Source organism: Capra hircus, chromosome 17 (assembly GCF_001704415.2).
Source record: "Capra hircus breed San Clemente chromosome 17, ASM170441v1, whole genome shotgun sequence".
Lineage (NCBI taxonomy): Eukaryota > Metazoa > Chordata > Mammalia > Artiodactyla > Bovidae > Capra > Capra hircus.
Window position 1 is genome coordinate 25,670,142 of NC_030824.1, and position 13,527 is coordinate 25,683,668.

General features: G+C 45.5%; 1 pseudogene; it reads right to left on the bottom strand.

The window, feature by feature from the left end:
• The window catches only part of LOC102174146, a 32,424-nt pseudogene continuing 19,115 nt past the window's right edge, over window positions 219-13,527 (bottom strand).

Sequence of the window (13,527 nt, forward strand, 5' to 3'; positions counted from 1 at the left end):
GGTGGTTTTTATTTTTGACCCTGTTCTCCCACACTCCAGCAATCAGCAGTCTATTCCACGTAATGTCAGCTTTGCAGAAGAATTCCATGTCAACAGGAGTACTTGCACATGTGTTCATTTAATAACTCCACATTCATTCAATAAATTCTTACATGCCTACTGCATGTCAAGCACTGTTCTAGACCCTGTGAAGAATGAACAAACAATTCAGCTTCTATTCAACTGAGTTTATATTCTTGTGATGGAATAACTATGTTGGTGATGATGGTGGTGATGGTGATGAAGGGGATGACGATAGTGATGATGGTGATGGGTGTGATGGTGCTGAAGATGACGAAGATGGGGATGCTGACAATGGTAACGGGAGCAGCAGCAGGGGGGCAGCAGATGGAGCAATCGTGTGAGTAAAGGCTTACCTAGCACTCAAGCCTTCACTCATAGGATTAGGACTTATTATGAACCGGACACTATTATAAAAATTTTGCCTGTGTTACTTGACTTCGTAACAACTGTGGTAGGTGCTCTCATTAACCCTAATTGGTAAATGAAAGACCGAGGTACAGAGAGGCCAATCCACTCTCCCAAGTTCACACAGGAAGCTATGATGCTGGGATTCAGAGCAAGTTCCGTAATCAGTGGGCTCAGAAATTACATTCCAAACAGACAGGCAAATAATTTCAGACAGTGACAAGTACAATGAAGAAAATTAAAGAGGGTGACGTGAGAGAGAGTTGGTGTGAGAAGACTGCATTAGGGAAGGCCTCTTGAGGAGGTGATGCTAGACGTAAGACCAAAAGGACAAAGCATGTGGGCATAGTTTTCATACAGGTGGAACAGCAAGTGCAAAGGCCCTAAGGTAGGAGTGAGCCCAGAGTGTTCAAAGAACAACAGGAAGGTCAGAGAGGCTGAAGCAGAATTAACAGGGGGAAATGGGCACTGAATAAATAAGGCAAGGAGGGGCCAGGCCATGTAGGGCCCCACAGGCCATAGGACACAGTGTCGGAGTTGCCCTAAGTGGATGAGGCGTTATGGAGCCCATGGAGGGAACGGTTTCAGCCACTCCATAATCACTGAGTCTGGACCATGGCGCAAGTAGGAGTCTCTGGGCTATGATGGGAGACGGATGATCAGAACTGTTGTCTAGTATTTATAAACAAATACTGTACAAGTTGGGGGAATGTGGCTTCCCTGGTGGCTCAAAGGGAAAGAATTCACCTGCAAGGCAGGAGCTGCAGGAGAGCTGGGTTCAATCCCTGGAACAGGAAGAACCCTTGGAGGAGGAATGGCTACCCACTCTAGTATTCTTCCTGGAGAATCCCATGGACCATGGAGCCTGGCAGGCCCATGGGATCGCAAAGAGTCAGACACAACCTAAGTGACTTAGCACACATGCACATACCGTACAAGTGAAAGCCCTCTCCGAGGTCATCAGGTTTTCAAAACTCACTTTAACACCCCATTCCCAATAACTAGAGTGCTCTGACCTGTCCCAGCACACGAACTTGCAAATCAAGGGGTTTTAAGATGGTTACAGCGAGCCAAGGTGAGGGCCCAGGGGTTGAAGATGGGATCAAGCTTGTGGGATCAACACAGAGTCCTATCCATGCAGGACTCCACAGCACCATAGAAGTTTTGTTCCCCTGCCAGGTCACTGGGAGACTGTGAAGGATTTGTAAACAGAGGCAGCTTTGCCAGCATGAAATCATCTCAGTCTCCTTGGAGGCCTGAGTCAGCCAACACTTCTGCAGGCGGCGGCAGCAGGCGGCAGTGGGCGGGCTTTGCCGTCTTGGGCAAGGCTGAAATGAAACATCTTACCCTGGCTCCTGCCACCCACAGGAAAATCAATGATCAGAGGAGGGAAGCAGAGATGAGCGAGAAGACAGGAAACCCAGACATTCCTGCAGTCCACGAGAAATTCATCTCATATTTATAGGTTTTATGTTTCACTTAAGGAAGTTTGAGTTAGAATTCTATCACTTGTTACCAAAATGGGCGAGCTCGTACAGCTACCTAAAAAAGAGAGAGAGAGAAGAATCAGCTAAAAACTAGCAAATAGCAAGAAGAAATGTTCACTTTTTTAAACTGACAAATTCAGTGTGGTGGATGGAGAGAGAAATCACTTCTCTCCCAAAATGAGTCATTGTTGCTGCCGCCCACTGAGAAATCGGCGAGGCGCCTGCTGGGCCCCATTCGGACATCCTGAGGGCAGTGTATCAGGGATGCTCCAGGGAATTTAGCCGGGGAGGCGGAGCTGATGTTATTTTCTTCTCTTCATGTTCCCTCTAATGGCCTTTTTCAACTCTGCCATCATTTTGCCTTTCATTTCACCAAGATAAATTCTAATTCATGGGCTCATTAACCCCTCTTGCTATTCTGAGCTTGTTTGATGGGATGTCCTGGAGGTTAGGTTCTTTCACAGGGATTGAAGGCGCTGAATCAGGGCTTGGCGATGCCATTAAAGTCCGTTCTCAGAGAAACCAAAATATGCCTTGTCATCATCACTCCTGTACTCCGGGCTGGAAATGAGCAAAAATCCTGTCACCAGAGATGGGGCCTCAGTGAGGGTCTACCATCTCCTGGCACATCCTGGAAAAAAGGGGACATGTTTCTTAACCCCCTACACAAAACCTGGGTAGAAGGCAGAGGGCTATGCAGGGGGGCTGCCACTCTGCTCTCTGCAAGGCAACAGCCGGCAGGTTTAGTGCTCTCCAGGGAAGGCGTATAGATTCTCACTCAGTCTGTAAGGGGTCCACGCTTAGGCAGGGAGAACCTAACCGTGATGGGGGGCTGTGGGTCAGAGGAGAAAGACTTCTGGACCTCAGGATATGATGCTGATCAGACTGGAGGGACTTAATCCCCTTCTCTCTGGGCCTTCCCTTCTCCACCTATAAAATAAAGGTGTTGAGACAGAGTCATTCACACATTCAGCAAATATCCAGTGGCAGCACATGCCAGACCACTAAGGTAAAAATGACCACTTGTGTCTTGTCTGCATGGAGCCTACAGTCTGGAGGAGAAGGCCTATACTTAACGAATAATCACAGAAACAAATATGTAATTACCAACTCTGATATGCGCTAGGAAGAAAATAATGCAAGTCCCTCAAGATAGTATAAAATGTGGGAGATGGAGGGGCAGCAACAATGCAAGCTGAGATCCAAAAGATCTGCAGAAATGAGCCAGGACAGACAGGGTATCTCAGATCACAGAAGAGGATGTGTAAAGGTCCTGAGGTGAGAGAAGACCGGTGTGGCTGGGATGCAGATGAAGAGGACAGAGGTGACAAGATCTTCTGAGAAAAAGGAAGAAACCAGACCACGATGAATCCTCTTGGTGGAAGGATCCCAGGTGTGCCCAAGACAGTCCTGGTGGGCATCTGTGGACTTGGCATAAGTGTAAAGAGTGGCCCCCTCCCGTCTCTAAATTGTCACAGTTCGAATGCTAATTTTACTGGAGAAAATTAAGTGAGCATGTACTGCGTGTGTGCATGTGTGTGTAAGGTGTATGACCAGTTGTGCATTTTCAAATTGCCTCACAGAAGGCTGTATGGGTCATGGGTTGGGGAAGGATTGTACACCTTGGTGTCCCTTAACAAATGTCCCTTTCTGATGTGAAATGAACATATCTCTTGCCACATCAATAAGGAACAGAAGCAACATCACAGCTTGATTTTGCTTTAAAGGATGGAGGGTGCATTTGTGGCAGAGTATTAGCCTTTTGCTGAGAATGAGGGCTGGGACAGGGAAATCTGGGTTCTAGGGAGTGGGGTCTGGAACTTCAACCCCTCCCACTCTGCCTTCTCTCATCCCCACTGGCCAAAGACGCCAGTATTCAGGGAATGCTGGAAACTGTGGCACTTGAGGCGACCACAGAATCTTCTCACTGATTTTTCTTTTTTCTTCCAGCTGCTATATTCAGGAAGAGAGCCTTCAGCTGTTGCCCAAGCTGACCCATATGACTTTCACAAACTCTTAAGCACAAAACTTTTAAACCAAGACACAGAGGAGGTTCCCAAATGACCTCACAAAATATTACCAACAATTTATTTCTTTATACAATGACTCATCGCTGAATGCTTGAAAATAGACAAAATTATAGGGGAAATAAAATGCAAAGCTCTGTGCACACCTGCTGGAGTAGGAAATAGCAACCCACTCCAGTATTCTTGCCTGGAAAATCCCATGGACAGAGGAACCTGACAGGCTACAGTCTGTGGGGTCACAAAGAGTTGGACACAGCTGAGCAGCTGAGCAACAGAGCATGAATGCACAGGCACACCTGCGTAGGGGAGACAAGGTGATATTACCACAAACATAATGATCATGCCAGTTTTTGTTTTCTTTTGTTTAATTGTGGTAGAATATACATAACATTTACCATCTCAACTGTTCTTGATTGTACAGTTCAGTAGCATTAAGAACATTTGCATTGTGTGTGAACATCACTACCCCATCCAGAACTTTTTCATCTTTCAAAGCTGCAATTCTGTCCCCATTAAACACTGACTCCCTATTCTCCCTCCCCCAGTCCCCGGCATCCACCACCCTACTTTCTGTCTCTGCAGACTTGACCACTCAAGGGACCTCCACATAAGCAGAACCGTACAGCAAGCAACTGGCTTACTTCACTGAGCATAATGCCCTCAAACTTCATTTATACTATAGCATCTGAAAGAATTCTCTTCCTTTTTAAGGCTGAATAATATTCTGCCATGGATGAATTGTGTATCCATTCATCCATCAATGGACATAGATTGCTCTCCTCTTTAGGCTGTGGTGAACAATGTTGCTAGAATGCTGTTGTGCAAATACTATGGTGGTCCCTGGCACTGGATTAGCCCACACCAGACACTCAGTCAACATATGAAACAAATGAAGGAGCCATGAGACCTGGTGATTCCTTCAGACCTGATCACCTCACTCAGCTGGGTCCCCAGTGAATAGCCCTCAGCTTTGGAGTTTCAAAGTCAGCTGCTGAAATCTATGTCGGAGATGGTGAAGGGGCATCAAGGACAAGATTTTGATGACAGGAGCTTCCCCCGTGATCCAGTGATTAAGAATCCACTTTCCAAAGCAGAGGACTCAGATTCGATCCCTGGTTGGGGAACTAAGATCCCACATGCAGGGGAGCAACTTAAGCCCCATGCAACAGCTATGGAGCCCAGGTGAGCCTAAATGAAAGATCCCACATACTGAAACAAAGATCCTGCATGCCACAGCTAAGACCCAACACAGCTAAAAATAAATAAATATTTTTTTAAAGAAAAAGACCTTGATGATGGACACGCAAAATTGGCCAGGTCTGGCTTCTAGCACTGCTAGCAGCTGACTAGTCATAGCCAGTAAGCTGGCTCTCCTCCTGACTTCTCCTGGAGGTCAGCCTTCCCCAGGAGCCTGCCAAGCGAGGTTGCCCCAGAATGAGGAGCAACTCCAAGACTGTCCACCTTGGGGCCGGGAGGACTGCGATACTAGATTCTGTTTGTCCAAGTCACTGCAGCTGATAATGACTCCATATGGTAATCTCTGTCTCTAAATTTTCTTCACATCAGACAGCTCCTGATGTTTCCAGACAGGACTGCAGACAAGTATTTTCTTAAATAAATTGGATCTCTACAATAAAGACACAACTACAGGGACTTTCTTGGTGATCCAGTGGTTAAGATTTTGCCTTCCAGTTCAACAGGCGGGAAGTTCCCTGGTCAGGGAACTAAGATCTTACTTGCCTCAAGGCCAAAAAGACCAAAGCATAAAACAGAAGCAATATTGAAACAAATTCAATAAACACTTTAAAGATGGTCCACATTAAAAAGAAACTAAAAAAAAAAGACACAACTGCAAAATACTTTCATAATATTTTTAGAAATTGTACAGTGTTGTGGATGAAATATTTAAATAAAGTGAGTTATTTTAACTGTTAAGGTGTAACATATGCTAAATAAAGCTAATGGATATTTCTCAAACTTTAAAGTTTGGTTTAAAATTTTGGATTTCAGAGGACATAAACTAAGGTCAATAAAATTCTATGAAACTTTTGCTTATATATACTATCTTATAACATGCTTTCTTGAAATATTTTTGTGTTTATAGAGATGAGGATACTTACCAGATGGAGACTGTAAGAGGATGGAAATAAAGTCACTGTATCTTAAAAAAAAAAAAAAAAAAAAAGCTCAGAACTTGCCCCTGAGCTTAAATGACAAACTGTAGCCAACAAGCATGGTGGGGGTGGACAGCGGTGGTTCCTGACCTGCACTGCCCCAGCAGTGACACTTCACACTACCCTCTTGTGAGGATTCATCTCAACTCCCCCGGACCCCTTGATTTTGCCCCTCGTTCCCCTCTCCCACTAGCCACCCGGGCTTGGAACTCCTCCCCTGCCGTGCTCCTCAGAAACCTGCAGGGCAGTAGGCAGTATGGTCTTCCAGAAGAGCTGTGGTGTCTTAGGCATGGGGTGTTCACCACCCACCACCTCTCTCAAAGCCACCTGCCCACACCAGGCCACGGTGCTGTGCTGCTCTAGGGAGAGGCTCACCAACCTCCATGCCCACCACCCAAACGTGCAGAGATGAGCCAGTCACTCAGTGAGCCCAGGATGGACATGGTTCCCAGAGGAGGTGGACACAGCCACAAAGATTGCCATCAAAGAGTGTTCGACAGAACCCTGAGCAGGGGATCCATGTCCTTGTTGTAGCCACACATACCAGGAAACAAACTCACCCAGAAGGACAATGCAGATAGCAGAATGAAGTTTACTACACTGGTGGACCCAAGGCAGAGTCTCCTCTTAGCCAAGGACCCTGATCCATTTTTGTGAATGTTATGCCCAAGTCGCGAAATCTCCCAATGACCACCAGGGAGCCAATATCCGATGCAAAAGCAAGAGAGTTTTTATTACCAAGCTCGAGCTGGGGATCCCACTGTTACAGACGCAGTGGCTATAGGGAGGAGCCCCGGGTTTGGGGTTACATTGCTTATATAGGGAGTGTTCATGAAAAAAAGAATTTCTAGGTAGGCGGACATCTGATTGGTCACTTTCTTTTGAAGGGTTGTGTGTTGGTTTTTGATTGGTCCCTATTACCTAGGTAGACCACAAGTTCCTGAGCGTTAAGTCAGGAGATTCTGGTCTGGGGTCCGATTGGCTCGTGGGTGGTGGGGTGAGGTCAGGGGATTTCCAAAGGCTCTTTTCCCAGAACCTTGCAAAATGGAGTTTTTCTGTTAAAAAAATGGAGTAGCTTAGATTCTTCATGAAAACCTTATATACCCTAAGTGTACGTGCCCAAACCCACCTCCCCAAATTCCATGAAACTAGTCTGAACAAAGAAAAAGAAAGATACAATCAAAGATAATCCTTTGATTATGCCTATGCCTATTTGCTTATGCCTTAAGCTTAGGTAGTTAACAGTGGACAATTATCAATAGGCCTGTGGTCATACCCCAATAAGCACAGTAGAATTTATGATTCTGTTTGGTTACACAGATAATTAGGGTATTCTTTTAGGCGAGGGAGAGTCTAGGTACGAGCTCTGGGGCTCTTGCATCCGGGGGGTCTGGTTTTCCAGTTGGTATGTCATTTCCATAGATACTGGGCATAGTCCAGCCCAAGACGGAGTCCTGCTTTCAAGATGGAGTCTGCTCTGTCTCTTTCCTCCTTCATCCTGACACATCAACCAGCGTCAGCTGTCCTTGGTGCTCCTCCTGCCCCTGTGATCTTCCTCCTAGCAGGTAGGAGGGCTCACTGTGCAGACAGGGTGGTGAGGGGTCACCCGGCTTTAATTTCTAGATTCAAGGTGGCTAGACATGGCCAAAAGGTTTGGGAGGAACACCATGAGGGAGAGTTAGGATTGCCAGATTTAGCAAATAAAGATTATGCAGATAATTCTGCAGTATAGGCAAATAATATATGTATTGTCTAGTATAAGAATTTTTAGGATGTATTTATAATTTGAAAACTGTTGTCTATCTAGAATTCAAATTTAAATGAAGGTCCTGTGCTTTATTGGGTGGCCACAGAGAGAAATTTCCCACCCCCACACACAGCCCAGTCTCCCCAACTCCCGCCCCCACTGTTAGGGGAAGCACACTGATTGAAACTGCCCACCGTGGCCAGGCACCATAGTAACCATTTGCATGAGTTGTTTTATGACAGGAGATCCTGATAAGGAGTAAGGAACTAATAAGCCACCACCAACGGGAATAGTTCGGGAAAGGTCGAAAGGAGACACCGCGTGTCCGTCCACTTCCCAGAATCCCTCTCGCAGGCATCCCTCTTGGCTGAGCGATGCGTGCGCCACCAGGAAAGACTCTGAATTAGAATGATTGGCCAAAGACCACCCGGAAACTAATCCCATCACCATAAAACCCGACACCACGAGCCACATGGCAGAGCGGTTCTCCTGAGTTCCCTTACCCTACTGCTCTCCACCTGGGTGCCCTTTCCCAATAAAACCTCTTGCTTTGTCAGCACATGTGTCTCCTTGGACAATTCAGGTCAGCTTTCCTGTAACACCACTTTTATACCAAGAAAAGCAGGGCACTGAGACAGAACAGCCAGATCTGGAGTTTGAAGGTAAACCTTAATCCTGATTGGTCATTTACACCAAAATGATTGTTTTAAACCCGAGGGACTGGGTTACTTTGGAGAAACCCGATAAAGGTAAAAATCATGATGATCAAATTAAAGGGGGAAATGGAGCTTTTAGAGACTAATGCAATTCAGTTACAGAGAAAGGGAGACAATCACATTCTGCACCACTGAGTGGGGTTGTACATTTCAAATCCTTGTGTTGTGAGCATAGAAAGCCTCCACTTCTCACTGGAAGTGGTGACTCCAGGGCTCTTGTGTTACAAGGAAGAGCCAATTTTGACTCCACAGTGGCTCTACTTTTTTTAATTTAATCTTTGCTTCCTGTTGCTTTTGTTCGGTAAAAGGATACTGTCTACACGTAATGGCCTGCCTCAGGAAACCCTGCACCTCTGCTTGAATGTTAAACCAAAATGTCTTTGTTCAGGACCCTGTCCATCTGTGGATGGCTACAGGAAAGAAGAAATTAACACATCCCCTCCCTGAGGCTGGCCATTCCAGGAGACAGTTGAAGATTAATGGCATTTTTATTTTACTTCTTCAACTTTCCAGCCACTCCCTGCCCCCCACAACCCAGCACCATGTTCTATAAAAGAAACTGGCACCCAGACCCCGTTAAATAATTATTTTGAGGTACTAGTTTGTCATCTTCCTGGTCTGCCTGCTTTCCAAATAAAGTCATATTCCTTGCCTCAACACCTTGTCTCAGATTTTTTGGCCTGCCATGTGGCGAGCAGTGTGAGCTTTGACTCGGTAACGCTAGGAAACTGGATTCTAGAGCAGGGCGCTCTAGACCACTATTGTGAATGTTTGTCTAGGCTGGCTCTGAGGTCACCTCTAGCCACCGAGGAGGCCAGGAGCAGACAGTGCTTTATGCACATCATCGTAGTGGCCAGCAGGGATTGGTGCCTGCTGGAGTGGGCAAGGAGCAAGCCCAGGGCTCCAGCCTCACTTCCAGGCTCCAAGGAAGAGGAACCAGGCTCCTGTGGTCCTCCTGAGTGCAGACAAAGAGGGAAGAGATCAGGAGTCCTCTGGGGCATCTCGGGGGAGAAGAAAGGGAGGGGCATTTCCCTGACTTATGGGAACCAGAGTGGACCCTTGGGCCTGCTCCCTTTCACAAACGATCTGTAGCTTACATCACTGACTTTATCTCTAGATGAAATTTTAGGTTCAATGACAGACACACAAGTAAGGGTGAAAAGAGAATGACCTTCAACATTTATCCCATGATTGGATGAGCCACCTGGCAGGGTTATAAATTGATTTATTAAACAAATTCTCTAATAACCCCATACTGTTCATGGGGTCCTCAAGGCAAGAACACTGAAGTGGTTTGCCACTTAAGAAAATTAGAGATACTAAGGGAACATTTCATGCAACAATGAGCACAGTAAGGGACAGAAATTGTATGGACCCAACAGAAGCAGAAGATATTAAAAAGAGGTGGCAAGAATACACAAAAGAAACTATACAAAAAAGATCTTGATAACCCAGATAACCATGATGGTTTGATCACTCACCTAGAGCCAGATATCCTGGAATGTGAAGTCAAGTGGACCTTAGGAAGTATCACTATGAACAAAGCTAGTGGCGGTGATGGAATTCCAGTTGAGCTCTTTCAAATCCTGAAAGATGATGCTGTGAAAGTGCTGCACTCAATACGCCAGCAAATTTGGAAAACTCAGCAGTGACCACAGGACTGGAAAAGGTCAGTTTTCATTCCAATACCAAAGAAAGACATTGCCAAAGAATGTTCAAATTACCACACAATTGCACTCATTTCACAGGTTAGCAAAGTAATGCTCAAAATTCTCCAAGCCAGGCTTCAACAGTATGTGAACCGAGAAATTCCAGATGATCAAGTTAGATTTAGAAAAGGCAGAGGAACTAGAGAGCAAATTGCCAATGTCCACTGGATCATAGAAAAAGCAAGGGAATTCCAGAAAAACATCTAATTCTGCTTCACTGACTACACCAAAGCCTTTGACTGTGTGGATCACAACAAACTGTGGAACATTCTTAAAGAGATGAGAATACAAGCCCACCTTACCTGCCTCCTGAGAAATCTGTATGCAGGTCAAGAAGCAATAGTTAGAACAGGACCTGGAACAATGGACTGGTTCCAAATTGGGAAAGTGAAAGGTGTGTCTGACTCTTTGCAACTACACAGTCCATGGAATTCTCCAGGCCAGAATACTGGAGTGGGTAACTTTTCCCTTCTACAGGGAGTCTTCCCAACCAAGAGATTGAACCCAGGTCTCCCTCATTGCAGGCAGATTCTTTACCAGCTGAGCCACCAGGGAAGCCCAAGAAAACTGGAGTGGATAGCCTATCCCTTCTCCAGGGGATCTTTCTGACCCAGGAATCGAACCAGGGTCTCCTACATTGCAGGTGGATTCTTTAGCAGGGGAACTACCAGGGAAGCCCAAAAGGAGTGCATCAAGGCTGTATAGTGTCACCTTGCTTACTTAATTTCTTTGCAGAGTACATCATGCAAAATGCTGGACTGGATGAAGCACAAGCTGGAATCAAGATTGCCAGGAGAAATATCAATAACCTCGGATAAGCAGATGACACCACCCTTACGGCAGAAAGCGAAGAAAAACTCAAGAGCTCTTGATGAAAGCGAAAGAGGAGAGTGAAAAAACTAGCTTAAAACTCAACATTCAAAAAGCTAAGATCATGGCATCCAGTCCCATCATTTCATGGCAAATAGATGGAGAAGCAATGGAAATAGTGACAGACTTTTTCTCTGGCTCCAAAATCACTGCAGATGCGGACTGCAGCCATGAAATTAAAAGACGCTTGTTCACTGGAAGAAAAGCTATGACCAACCTAGACAGCATATTAAAAAACCAGAGACATTATTTTTCCAATAAAGGTCCATATAGTCAAAGTTATGGTTTTTCCAGTAGTCATGTATGGATGTGAGAGTTGGACTATAAAGAGAGCTGAGTGCCAAAGAATTGTTGCTTTTGAGCTGTGGTGCTGGAGAAGACTCTTGAGAGTCCCTTGGACTGCAAGATCAAACTAGTCAATCCTAAAGGAAATCAGCCCTGAATATTCATTGGAAGGACTGATGTTGAAGCTGAAGCTCCAATACTTTGGCCACCTGATGTGAAGAACTGATTCATTGGCAAAAACTCTGATGCTGGGAGAGATTGAAGAAGACAGGAGAAGAGGGTGACAGAGGATGGCACCACTGACTTGATGGACATGAGCTTCTCTGGAAGCTCTGGGAGTTGGTGATGGGCAAGGAAGCCTGATGTGCTGCAGTCCATGGGATCACAAAGAGTTGGACACAATTGAGCAACTGAACTGAACTAAATAATCCTATAAATAGAACAATTAGAGACCTCTGCATATTTGATGGTTAAAATTATTCAATTTTAAATGTAACATCCCCCATCTCCTGGATTGAAGACAAGATTCTTTACTGTCTGGGCCACCAAAGAAGCCCCCATTCATACTATTAACTAAAATATGACTAAAGACTTAATTATAAAAAATGAAAAATAAATATTAAGAAAAAAAAACAAGAGATCCCCCAGTTATGTATCTGTGCAGGGGTGTGTAGAAAGATGTTGAATACAGAAATTGGGTGCTGGGAGGGGAGAGTATCTGTAATAATGCACTGCAATTTGTATAATTTTGTCTTGATTTCCTTCTTTTTTTTTTTGTTTTTTTATATTCTTAACTTTGCCCTTCCCTCCTTCCCCAATACTCACTATTTTGATGGAACACGGCACATGGCTTTTGCCTGTTTTTGAACATATTACAAGCCAAACATGAATTGTTCTTTCCATTCCTTGGTCTCCATTCCTTAACATCACCCCCTCCAATAACCTTTACCCTCCTCCTACCTCCCGTGATCTTGCATCTTGAATAATCACTCCACCTCCGACATCTTGTTTGCAATTATTCTGCTTTCTGAGCGTTCACTTCCCACGATGGAGCTCTCAGTCCAGAACTGCCTTGCCAGTGTCCCTGTGAAAACACCAGGTTCTCACAGCCCCTTTCTCCCTTATACCCCTTCTCTCCCAGCTCGTCCTAGATTCAGTGCTCATCAAACACCATCAGTTCCTTTGCTCCCCTCTTTCCATTGTTCTCACTGAGTGAAAACAAATCAACTTAAGCCCAACTCTGGTTACCTGCACCTGCCCTGGAGCTGAGAGTGCCTGTGAAACTGCACACCGTGCTGACCTCTCACCCTGGAAACTCAAGTCTTCAGATCTCACTTCCCTGAAATTGGGAACCGCAGTGCTTCCAGTAAATTCCATTTCCTGTTTCAAAAACAATGCTTCCCCACTCTCTGTTCTCCCTTCAGGCCTCCCACATGCCTTCTCTTGTTCCATTCTCAGCCCATGACCCGGCCTCACAGTTCACAGGGAAAACCACAGTTTCTTCACCTGCCCACCATCAAATCTTCAACTCACCGCTGTTTGTAGTCACAGCCTCTGCCATCTCTCTTGGTGCAACATCCCCTTTCCATGGGGAAGGTGACACCTCAGGTGTGGCGTGTCACTCCTCACCGGTGCCTCACTTATGCCCTGGATCTCACCCGCTCCTGCCTCCTCAAAAGCCCTCCTCTGGCAACTCTCTCCTCTATCAGTTGCACCACCAGCTTCTCCTACATGAGACATACACTTCCAGGATCCAAATATACCTCAATATCAGCCAGCTTAAAAAACAATAACTCTGGTTGTTCATCTCCCTCCAACTGCCACAATTCTTCTTATCTCTTCTTCATCAAATTGTCTATAGGGACTGCCTCTGCTTCCTTGCTTCCTGATTTCCTTTCACCTTCTTCAACCAAGTGCTGAAATCCCACTCCACTACTAAAATTATTCCTGTCAAAGTTACAAGAGATCTCCATGTGGCCAAATCAATGGTTTCCTTCTGTCTTCATCCTACAGCTCTTGACAGAGTCCAACTCAGCTGACCACT